This window comes from Rutidosis leptorrhynchoides, chromosome 5 (genome assembly GCF_046630445.1).
Source record: "Rutidosis leptorrhynchoides isolate AG116_Rl617_1_P2 chromosome 5, CSIRO_AGI_Rlap_v1, whole genome shotgun sequence".
NCBI classification, from domain to species: Eukaryota; Viridiplantae; Streptophyta; class Magnoliopsida; order Asterales; family Asteraceae; genus Rutidosis; species Rutidosis leptorrhynchoides.
The window spans coordinates 90806608-90819732 of NC_092337.1; positions in this window are offsets into that span (position 1 = coordinate 90806608).

Consider the following 13125-nt stretch of genomic DNA (forward strand, 5'->3'; position numbering starts at 1 on the left):
AGCTGTGTTCATGGACCTTATGAACCGAGTGTGTGGACCATACCTTGACAAGTTTGTCATTGTTTTCATTGATGACATACTTATTTACTCAAAGAATGACCAAGAACACGGTGAACATTTGAGAAAGGTGTTAGAAGTATTGAGGAAGGAAGAATTGTACGCTAAGTTTTCAAAGTGTGCATTTTGGTTGGAAGAAGTTCAATTCCTCGGTCACATAGTGAACAAAGAAGGTATTAAGGTGGATCCAGCAAAGATAGAAACTGTTGAAAAGTGGGAAACCCCGAAAACTCCGAAACACGTACGCCAGTTTTTAGGACTAGCTGGTTACTACAGAAGGTTCATCCAAGACTTTTCCAGAATAGCAAAACCCTTGACTGCATTAACGCATAAAGGGAAGAAATTTGAATGGAATGATGAACAAGAGAAAGCGTTTCAGTTATTGAAGAAAAAGCTAACTACGGCACCTATATTGTCATTGCCTGAAGGGAATGATGATTTTGTGATTTATTGTGACGCATCAAAGCAAGGTCTCGGTTGTGTATTAATGCAACGAACGAAGGTGATTGCTTATGCGTCTAGACAATTGAAGATTCACGAACAAAATTATACGACGCATGATTTGGAATTAGGCGCGGTTGTTTTTGCATTAAAGACTTGGAGGCACTACTTATATGGGGTCAAAAGTATTATATATACCGACCACAAAAGTCTTCAACACATATTTAATCAGAAACAACTGAATATGAGGCAGCGTAGGTGGATTGAATTATTGAATGATTACGACTTTGAGATTCGTTACCACCCGGGGAAGGCAAATGTGGTAGCCGATGCATTAAGCAGGAAGGACAGAGAACCCATTCGAGTAAAATCTATGAATATAATGATTCATAATAACCTTACTACTCAAATAAAGGAGGCGCAACAAGGAGTTTTAAAAGAGGGAAATTTAAAGGATGAAATACCCAAAGGATCGGAGAAGCATCTTAATATTCGGGAAGATGGAACCCGGTATAGGGCTGAAAGGATTTGGGTACCAAAATTTGGAGATATGAGAGAAATGGTACTTAGAGAAGCTCATAAAACCAGATACTCAATACATCCTGGAACGGAGAAGATGTACAAGGATCTCAAGAAACATTTTTGGTGGCCGGGTATGAAAGCCGATGTTGCTAAATATGTAGGAGAATGTTTGACGTGTTCTAAGGTCAAAGCTGAGCATCAGAAACCATCAGGTCTACTTCAACAACCCGAAATCCCGGAATGGAAATGGGAAAATATTACCATGGATTTCATCACTAAATTGCCAAGGACTGCAAGTGGTTTTGATACTATTTGGGTAATAGTTGATCGTCTCACCAAATCAGCACACTTCCTGCCAATAAGAGAAGATGACAAGATGGAGAAGTTAGCACGAGTGTATTTGAAGGAAGTCGTCTCCAGACATGGAATACCAATCTCTATTATCTCTGATAGGGATGGCAGATTTATTTCAAGATTCTGGCAGACATTACAGCAAGCATTAGGAACTCGTCTAGACATGAGTACTGCCTATCATCCACAAACTGATGGGCAGAGCGAAAGGACGATACAAACGCTTGAAGACATGCTACGAGCATGTGTTATTGATTTCGGAAACAGTTGGGATCGACATCTACCGTTAGCAGAATTTTCCTACAACAACAGCTACCATTCAAGCATTGAGATGGCGCCGTTTGAAGCACTTTATGGTAGAAAGTGCAGGTCTCCGATTTGTTGGAGTGAAGTGGGGGATAGACAGATTACGGGTCCGGAGATTATACAAGAAACTACCGAGAAGATCATCCAAATTCAACAACGGTTGAAAACCGCCCAAAGTCGACAAAAGAGCTACGCTGACATTAAAAGAAAAGATATAGAATTTGAAATTGGAGAGATGGTCATGCTTAAAGTTGCACCTTGGAAAGGCGTTGTTCGATTTGGTAAACGAGGGAAATTAAATCCAAGGTATATTGGACCATTCAAGATTATTGATCGTGTCGGACCAGTAGCTTACCGACTAGAGTTACCTCAACAACTCGTGGCTGTACATAACACTTTCCACGTCTCGAATTTAAAGAAATGTTTTGCTAAAGAAGATCTCACTATTCCGTTAGATGAAATCCAAATCAACGAAAAACTTCAATTCATCGAAGAACCCGTCGAAATAATGGATCGTGAGGTTAAAAGACTTAAGCAAAACAAGATACCAATTGTTAAGGTTCGATGGAATGCTTGTAGAGGACCCGAGTTCACCTGGGAGCGTGAAGATCAGATGAAGAAGAAATACCCGCATCTATTTCCAGAAGATTCGTCAACACCTTCAACAGCTTAAAATTTCGGGACGAAATTTATTTAACGGGTAGGTACTGTAGTGACCCGAACTTTTCCATGTTTATATATATTAATTGAGATTGATATTTACATGATTAAATGTTTCCAACATGTTAAGCAATCAAACTTGTTAAGACTTGATTAATTGAAATATGTTTCATATAGACAATTGACCACCCAAGTTGACCGGTGATTCACGAACGTTAAAACTTGTAAAAACTATATGATGACATATAATGGATATATATATAGTTAACATGATACTATGATAAGTAAACATATCATTAAGTATATTAACAATGAACTACATATGTAAAAACAAGACTACTAACTTAATGATTTTTAAACGAGACATATATGTAACGATTATCGTTGTAAAGACATTTAATGTATATATATCATATTAAGAGATATTCATACATGATAATATCATGATAATATAATAATTTAAAATCTCATTTGATATTATAAACATTGGGTTAACAACATTTAACAAGATCGTTAACCTAAAGGTTTCAAAACAACACTTACATGTAACGACTAACGATGACTTAACGACTCAGTTAAAATGTATATACATGTAGTGTTTTAATATGTATTTATACACTTTTGAAAGACTTCAATACACTTATCAAAATACTTCTACTTAACAAAAATGCTTACAATTACATCCTCGTTCAGTTTCATCAACAATTCTACTCGTATGCACCCGTATTCGTACTCGTACAATACACAGCTTTTAGATGTATGTACTATTGGTATATACACTCCAATGATCAGCTCTTAGCATCCCATGTGAGTCACCTAACACATGTGGGAACCATCATTTGGCAACTAGCATGAAATATCTCATAAAATTACAAAAATATGAGTAATCATTCATGACTTATTTACATGAAAACAAAATTACATATCCTTTATATCTAATCCATACACCAACGACCAAAAACACCTACAAACACTTTCATTCTTCAATTTTCTTCATCTAATTGATCTCTCTCAAGTTCTATCTTCAAGTTCTAAGTGTTCTTCATAAATTCCAAAAGTTCTAGTTTCATAAAATCAAGAATACTTTCAAGTTTGCTAGCTCACTTCCAATCTTGTAAGGTGATCATCCAACCTCAAGAAATCTTTGTTTCTTACAGTAGGTTATCATTCTAATACAAGGTAATAATCATATTCAAACTTTGGTTCAATTTCTATAACTATAACAATCTTATTTCAAGTGATGATCTTACTTGAACTTGTTTTCGTGTCATGATTCTGCTTCAAGAACTTCGAGCCATCCAAGGATCCATTGAAGCTAGATACATTTTTCTCTTTTACAGTAGGTTTATCCAAGGAACTTAAGGTAGTAATGATGTTCATAACATCATTCGATTCATACATATAAAGCTATCTTATTCGAAGGTTTAAACTTGTAATCACTAGAACATAGTTTAGTTAATTCTAAACTTGTTCGCAAACAAAAGTTAATCCTTCTAACTTGAGTTTTAAAATCAACTAAACACATGTTCTATATCTATATGATATGCTAACTTAATGATTTAAAACCTGGAAACACGAAAAACACCGTAAAACCGGATTTACGCCGTCGTAGTAACACCGCGGGCTGTTTTGGGTTAGTTAATTAAAAACTATGATAAACTTTGATTTTAAAGTTGTTATTCTGAGAAAATGATTTTTATTATGAACATGAAACTATATCCAAAAATTATGATTAAACTCAAAGTGGAAGTATGTTTTCTAAAATGGTCATCTAGACGTCGTTCTTTCGACTGAAATGACTACCTTTACAAAAACGACTTGTAACTTATTTTTCCGACTATAAACCTATACTTTTCTGTTTAGATTCATAAAATAGAGTTCAATATGAAACCATAGCAATTTGATTCACTCAAAACGGATTTAAAATGAAGAAGTTATGGGTAAAACAAGATTGGATAATTTTTCTCATTTTAGCTACGTGAAAATTGGTAACAAATCTATTCCAACCATAACTTAATCAACTTGTATTGTATATTATGTAATCTTGAGATACCATAGACACGTATACAATGTTTCGACCTATCATGTCGACACATCTATATATATTTCGGAACAACCATAGACACTCTATATGTGAATGTTGGAGTTAGCTATACAGGGTTGAGGTTGATTCCAAAATATATATAGTTTGAGTTGTGATCAATACTGAGATACGTATACACTGGGTCGTGGATTGATTCAAGATAATATTTATGGATTTATTTCTGTACATCTAACTGTGGACAACTAGTTGTAGGTTACTAACGAGGACAGCTGACTTAATAAACTTAAAACATCAAAATATATTAAAAGTGTTGTAAATATATTTTGAACATACTTTTATATATATGTATATATTGTTATAGGTTCGTGAATCAACCAGTGGCCAAGTCTTACTTCCCGACGAAGTAAAAATCTGTGAAAGTGAGTTATAGTCCCACTTTTAAAATCTAATATTTTTGGGATGAGAATACATGCAGGTTTTATAAATGATTTACAAAGTAGACACAAGTACGTGAAACTACATTCTATGGTTGAATTATCGAAATCGAATATGCCCCTTTTTATTAAGTCTGGTAATCTAAGAATTAGGGAACAGACACCCTAATTGACGTGAATCCTAAAGATAGATCTATTGGGCCTAACAAACCCCATCCAAAGAACCGGATGCTTTAGTACTTCGAAATTTATATCATATCCGAAGGGTGTCCCGGAATGATGGGGATATTCTTATATATGCATCTTGTTAATGTCGGTTACCAGGTGTTCACCATATGAATGATTTTTTTATCTCTATGTATGGGATGTGTATTGAAATATGAAATCTTGTGGTCTATTATTATGATTTGATATATATAGGTTAAACCTATAACTCACCAACAATTTTGTTGACGTTTTAAGCTTGTTTATTCTCAGGTGATTATTAAGAGCTTCCGCTGTCGCATACTTAAATAAGGACGAGATTTGGAGTCCATGCTTGTATGATATTGTGTAAAAACTGCATTCAAGAAACTTATTTTGTTGTAACATATTTGTATTGTAAACCATTATGTAATGGTCGTGTGTAAACAGGATATTTTAGATTATCATTATTTGATAATCTACGTAAAGCTTTTTAAACCTTTATTGATGAAATAAAGGTTATGGTTTGTTTTAAAATGAATGCAGTCTTTGAAAAACGTCTCATATAGAGGTCAAAACCTGCACATGTTAAAAACGTTCCATATTAATTGATTTCGTTGCGAGGTTTTGACCTCTATATGAGACGTTTTTCAAAGACTGTATTCATTTTTAAAACAAACCATAACCTTTATTTCATAGATAAAGGTTTTAAAAAGCTTTACGTAGATTATCAAATAATGATAATCTAAAATATCCTGTTTACACACGACCATTACATAATGGTTTACAATACAAATATGTTACAACAAAATAAGTTTCTTGAATGCAGTTTTTATACAATATCATACAAGCATGGACTCCAAATCTCGTCCTTATTTAAGTATGCGACAGCGGAAGCTCTTAATAATCACCTGAGAATAAACATGCTTAAAACGTCAACAAAATTGTTGGTGAGTTATAGGTTTAACCTATATATATCAAATCATAATAATAGACCACAAGATTTCATATTTCAATACACATCCCATACATAGAGATAAAAAAATCATTCATATGGTGAACACCTGGTAACCGACATTAACAAGATGCATATATAAGAATATCCCCATCATTCCGGGACACCCTTCGGATATGATATAAATTTCGAAGTACTAAAGCATCCGGTACTTTGGATGGGGTTTGTTAGGCCCAATAGATCTATCTTTAGGATTCGCGTCAATTAGGGTGTCTGTTCCCTAATTCTTAGATTACCAGACTTAATAAAAAGGGACATATTCGATTTCGATAATTCAACCATAGAATGTAGTTTCACGTACTTGTGTCTATTTTGTAAATCATTTATAAAACCTGCATGTATTCTCATCCCAAAAATATTAGATTTTAAAAGTGGGACTATAACTCACTTTCACAAATTTTTACTTCGTCGGGAAGTAAGACTTGGCCACTGGTTGATTCACGAACCTATAACAATATATACATATATATCAAAGTATGTTCAAAATATATTTACAACACTTTTAATATATTTTGATGTTTTAAGTTTATTAAGTCAGCTGTCCTCGTTAGTAACCTACAGCTAGTTGTCCACAGTTAGATGTACAGAAATAAATCGATAAATATTATCTTGAATCAATCCACGACCCAGTGTATACGTATCTCAGTATTGATCACAACTCAAACTATATATATTTTGGAATCAACCTCAACCCTGTATAGCTAACTCCAACATTCACATATAGAGTGTCTATGGTTGTTCCGAAATATATATAGATGTGTCAACATGATAGGTCGAAACATTGTATACGTGTCTATGGTATCTCAAGATTACATAATATACAATACAAGTTGATTAAGTTATGGTTGGAATAGATTTGTTACCAATTTTCACGTAGCTAAAATGAGAAAAATTATCCAATCTTGTTTTACCCATAACTTCTTCATTTTAAATCCGTTTTGAGTGAATAAAATTGCTATGGTTTCATATTGAACTCTATTTTATGAATCTAAACAGAAAAAGTATAGGTTTATAGTCGGAAAAATAAGTTACAAGTCGTTTTTGTAAAGGTAGTCATTTCAGTCGAAAGAACGACGTCTAGATGACCATTTTAGAAAACATACTTTCACTTTGAGTTTAACCATAATTTTTGGATATTGTTTCATGTTCATAATAAAAATCATTTTCTCAGAATAACAACTTTTAAATCAAAGTTTATCATAGTTTTTAATTAACTAACCCAAAACAGCCCGCGGTGTTACTACGACGGCGTAAATCCGGTTTTGCGGTGTTTTTCGTGTTTCCAGGTTTTAAATCATTAAGTTAGCATATCATATAGATATAGAATATGTGTTTAGTTGATTTTAAAAGTCAAGTTAGAAGGATTAACTTTTGTTTGCGAACAAGTTTAGAATTAACTAAACTATGTTCTAGTGATTACAAATTTAAACCTTCGAATAAGATAGCTTTATATGTATGAATCAAATGGTGTTATGAACATCATTACTACCTTAAGTTCCTTGGATAAACCTACTGGAAAAGAGAAAAATGGATCTAGCTTCAACGGATCCTTGGATGGCTCAAAGTTCTTGAAGCAGAATCATGACACGAAAACAAGTTCAAGTAAGATCATCACTTGAAATAAGATTGTTATAGTTATAGAAATTGAACCAAAGTTTGAATATGATTATTACCTTGTATTAGAATGATAACCTACTATAAGAAACAAAGATTTCTTGAGGTTGGATGATCACCTTACAAGATTGGAAGTGAGCTAGCAAACTTGAAAGTATTCTTGATTTTATGTAACTAGAAATTGTAGAATATATGAAGAACACTTAGAACTTGAATATAGAACTTGAGAGAGATCAATTAGATGAATAAAATTGAAGAATGAAAGTGTTTGTTGGTGTTTTTGGTCGTTGGTGTATGGATTAGATATAAAGGATATGTAATTTTGTTTTCATGTAAATAAGTCATGAATGATTACTCATATTTTTGTAATTTTATGAGATATTTCATGCTAGTTGCCAAATGATGGTTCCCACATGTGTTAGGTGACTCACATGGGCTGCTAAGAGCTGATCATTGGAGTGTATATACCAATAGTACATACATCTAAAAGCTGTGTATTGTACGAGTACGAATACGGGTGCATACGAGTAGAATTGTTGATGAAACTGAACGAGGATGTAATTGTAAACATTTTTGTTAAGTAGAAGTATTTTGATAAGTGTATGGAAGTCTTTCAAAAGTGTATAAATACATATTAAAACACTACATGTATATACATTTTAACTGAGTCGTTAAGTCATCGTTAGTCGTTACATGTAAGTGTTGTTTTGAAACCTTTAGGTTAACGATCTTGTTAAATGTTGTTAACCCAATGTTTATAATATCAAATGAGATTTTAAATTAATATATTATCATGATATTATCATGTATGAATATCTCTTAATATGATATATATACATTAAATGTCTTTACAACGATAATCGTTACATATATGTCTCGTTTAAAAATTATTAAGTTAGTAGTCTTGTTTTTACATATGTAGTTCATTGTTAATATACTTAATGATATGTTTACTTATCATAGTATCATGTTAACTATATATATATCCATATATATGTCATCATATAGTTTTTACAAGTTTTAACGTTCGTGAATCACCGGTCAACTTGGGTGGTCAATTGTTTATATGAAACATATTTCAATTAATCAAGTCTTAACAAGTTTGATTGCTTAACATGTTGGAAACATTTAATCATGTAAATATCAATCTCAATTAATATATATAAACATGGAAAAGTTCGGGTCACTACACACAACGTGTCGGATGCAATTACTATCCTTTGTAGGAGAAATAGCAAAGATCACCCTATAATTTTTCGGTCTGGCACAAGGTCCTGTCTTTGACCATGCTATGTGATAATGCTAAAAACAAACATATATTTTATAGCATTATCCTTCAAGAAAGACAAGCTTTTAGTTGCAATTGTTCTATTTACAAGTAATATTCGTTTAAATAATAAAAGGTGAAGACAAAAGACAGATTCGACGATTTGAAGATGCAAACGACCAAAAAGCTCAAAAGTACAAAGTACAATCCAAGTGGTTCAAATTATTGATGAGAAACGTCTAAAAATTACAAGAATACAAGTCGCGGAACGCAAAGTACAAGATATTAAATTATACGAAAAGGCGTTCGAAAATCCGGAACCAAGACATGAACCAATTATCAACGTACGACTCAACGGACCTGAAATTATAAGTCAACTATGCACAAGAATATAATATAATATATACTTATATATATATATATATATATATATATATATATATATATATATATATATATATATATATATATATATATATATTATAAAATATTAAGCAGCCCACGTTTTGGAATCAAGTGATGAGTTGGAAACCAAAGCTCCACAGTCGCGGAGCTGTGAGGATAAAAATCTCCGCAGTCGCGGAGCACACAGTATTTAAATTGGCCTATAAAAGGCCACGCTTTCTGCCGAACTCATTACCCCTTTTTCATCTTTCTATCTACGAAATATATATATATATATATATATATATATATATATATATATATATATATATATATATAATTTTAATTTTAATTTTAATAATAATAAGGTTATAGTAGCGAATGTTTTAAGTTTGTAAGTCGAAACTCTGTCCGTGTAACACTACGCGATTATTACTCATTGTAAGTTATGTTCAACCTTTTTAAATTAATGTCTCGTAGCTAAGTTATTATTATGATTATTTAATCCGAAGTAATCGTGATGTTAGACTAAATATTAAAATGGGATTATTGGGTTTTGGACCATAATTGGGGTTTGGACAAAAGACCGACACTTGTGGAAATTGGATTATGGGCTATTAATGGGCTTTATATTTAATTAGCTAAATGATATCTTGTTAATTTAATATAAAAGTTACAATTTGACGTATCTATATATTACCACATACGCTTGACTGGGTACGGTGGGCGGAATACTTATAAATACGAATAATTGTTCATTTGACCGGACACGGGGATGGATTAATAGTCAATGGACTCATTAAAATAGGGGTGGATTACATTCAAGGGTAATTGGTGTAATTATTAAAAAAGTATTAAGACCTTGGATTACACGTAGTCGATAACCTGGTGTATTCATTAAACAAAGTATTAAGACCTTGTTACAGTTTAAGTCCCCAATTAGTTGGAATATTTGACTTCGGGTATAAGGTTAATTTGGCGAAGACTCTCGCACTTTATAATTATGACCGATGGAATATTATGGACAAAACCAGATGGACATATCAAATAATCCAGGACAAAGGACAATTAACCTATGGTAATAAATTAAAATCAACACGTCAAACATCATAATTACGGAAGTTTAAATAAGCATAATTCCTTTATTTTATATCTCATCGTACTTTTATTTATTGTCATTTTATTTATCGTACTCTAAATTATCGTACTTTTATTTTATCGCACTTTTAATTATCGTCATTTACTTTACGCTTTAAATTAAATCTTATTTATATTTAATATTTTACATTAGGTTTTAATTGTGAATTATGACTTAAAATCGACAAACCGGTCATTAAACGGTAAAACCCCCTTTTTATAATAATAATAATACTAATTTTATATATATATATATATATATATATATATATATATATATATAGTTAATAAAAATATAGCGTTAAACTCAACTGTATCCCTGTGGAACGAACCGGACTTACTAAAAACTACACTACTCTACGATTAGGTACAATGCCTATAAGTGTTGTAGCAAGGTTTAGGTATATCCATTCAATAAATAAATAAATAACTTGTGTAAATTGTATCGTATTTAATAGTATTTCGTAATAAAAATAATAGTATTTCGTACTACACCTCGCACTTATCAAGTTTTTGGCGCCGCTGCCGGGGACCCGAAAGCGAAACGCTATATAAAAAATTTAAGCTATTTTTGTAAAAAGATATTTATATAAGTTTTAAATATTAAAAAAATCAAAATATAAAATATATATATATATATATATATATATATATATATATATATATATATATATATATATATATATATATATATATATATATATATATATATATATATATATATATATATATAGTGGTAGGATCAAGACGGAAGTAACCATTCGGGGGGAAGCAGGGGGAAGCAAAAACTTTTTTTTTTTCGTTTTTTGAAAAAACTTTGTTCACGAACATTATAGATGAGATGAAAATATGAACATTTTGTAGAGACACTTTGTGATAAATGTTTTTATTTTGGCGGGAAAATGCTCGAAGAAGTAATATATAACAATTATCGTGTTTTTCGAGCGTATTTTGAGATTTTAGCTATTGGGGTTTAGATATTAGGGTTTATAGGGTTTAGATATTAGGGTTTAGAAATTTAGGGTTTAGGTTTTAGATTTAGGGTTTAGATTTAGGATTTAGATTGAGTTTTTAACACGAACGGTTTAGAGTTTAGGGTTTAGGGTTTAGGGTTTAGGGTTTGGTGTTTTGGGTTTATGGAATAAACCCAAAACACCAAACCCTAAACCCTAAACCCTAAACTCTAAATTGGGCTAAATTTTACTTCACAAAACATGAAAAAAAAAACGTTCACATCTTTCACGAACAATAATATCTTGAATGTTATTTTTGGCGATCGTTTTTTCGCCTAAATAATAACATTCATCACGAAGTGTCTCCTCTAAATGTTCATATTTTTGTGTGATCTTGATGCTGGAAAAAAAAATTTCAAAAAAAAAAACGAATTTTTTTTTTTTTGCTTCCCCCCGTTTCCCCCCGATTGGTTACTTCCCCATTAATCCTGCCCATATATATATATATATATATATATATATATATATATATATATATATATATATATATATATATATATATATATATATATACATATATATATTTTAAATTAAAAAAGTTTTTATTTTTTTTAGTTACAAAAACTAATAAGTAATTTTTGTTAAAATATAAGTTTTACTTAAATTATATTTTCTAAAAATTAAAATCAGAAAAAGAAAATAAAAATCAAAATATAAAAAAAAAATATATCTGAACCTGCACGAATTTGAACCTGTCATCATCTGAGCCTGCATAGCTCTGCAGTCGCGAAGCTCTTCTCTTACAGTATACCGCAGTCGCGGAGCCGTCCCAGACTTTAACATTTTACTGCATTAATTACGAATTTAGGGTTTTAATTAATTATAATAATTATTATTAAACCTAATTAGGATTTTAATTTAATATATTTAGTTTAGTTTAATTATAATTTGTTATTATTTGTTCTAATTAGTTTTATAAATTAATACTTTTATAAAATAATAATATAAAAATAATATTTTTATAAAAATAAGTAATCTTATCATTTTTTTTCTCTTTTTATAAATTGTATATTTTTAAATATTTGTACATTTTTCGTTCGTAATTAGTTTTAACTTAGTTTTTGCCGTAGTTATTTTATATTTCTAGATTTTTAAGCTTTGCCGTAAAATCCCTTAAGTACTTTTTCTTTAGAATAAGATTTAGGTGCTTTAGAATTTTGTGACGCAATTTATAAATTGTAGTGCCTAATTAAGTTATTGCCGTTTTAGATATAGAATTCCTTTTAAGCTTTAATACCTTTTGACACAAGTTTTAATTTTTAGTTTTTAGACTTTTAAGTTTCGACGCTTTGCTTTCTTATTATTATTTTTCGATTTTTATTTTACGACGTTTGTTTTCCGACCTCTTATTTTTCGACGCGCTTTTTCTTTCTCATTTCTACGCTCTAGTTTTTAGGACATAGATTTTTGTTTTCTTCTTTAAATTTCGACGAAAATTTATTTTAAGCGGTTAAATTGATAGACATCCAAAATTTTCTGATTTGTAGTAATAGTTGGATTTGTTAGTGGCGAGTTGTGGGCTTCCGATTTAAAGGGTCCTGGCTACCTGCTGCTTCTATTGGCTATTCAAAACGTGGGTAAAATCAGAAAAGTCTATTAATTTGATAACTTATATAATTTTTATTTTTATAACTAATAGGATATTCAGTGAATGCACCGAGCAAAACGTTCACCACCTTTCATACGTTCACCACATG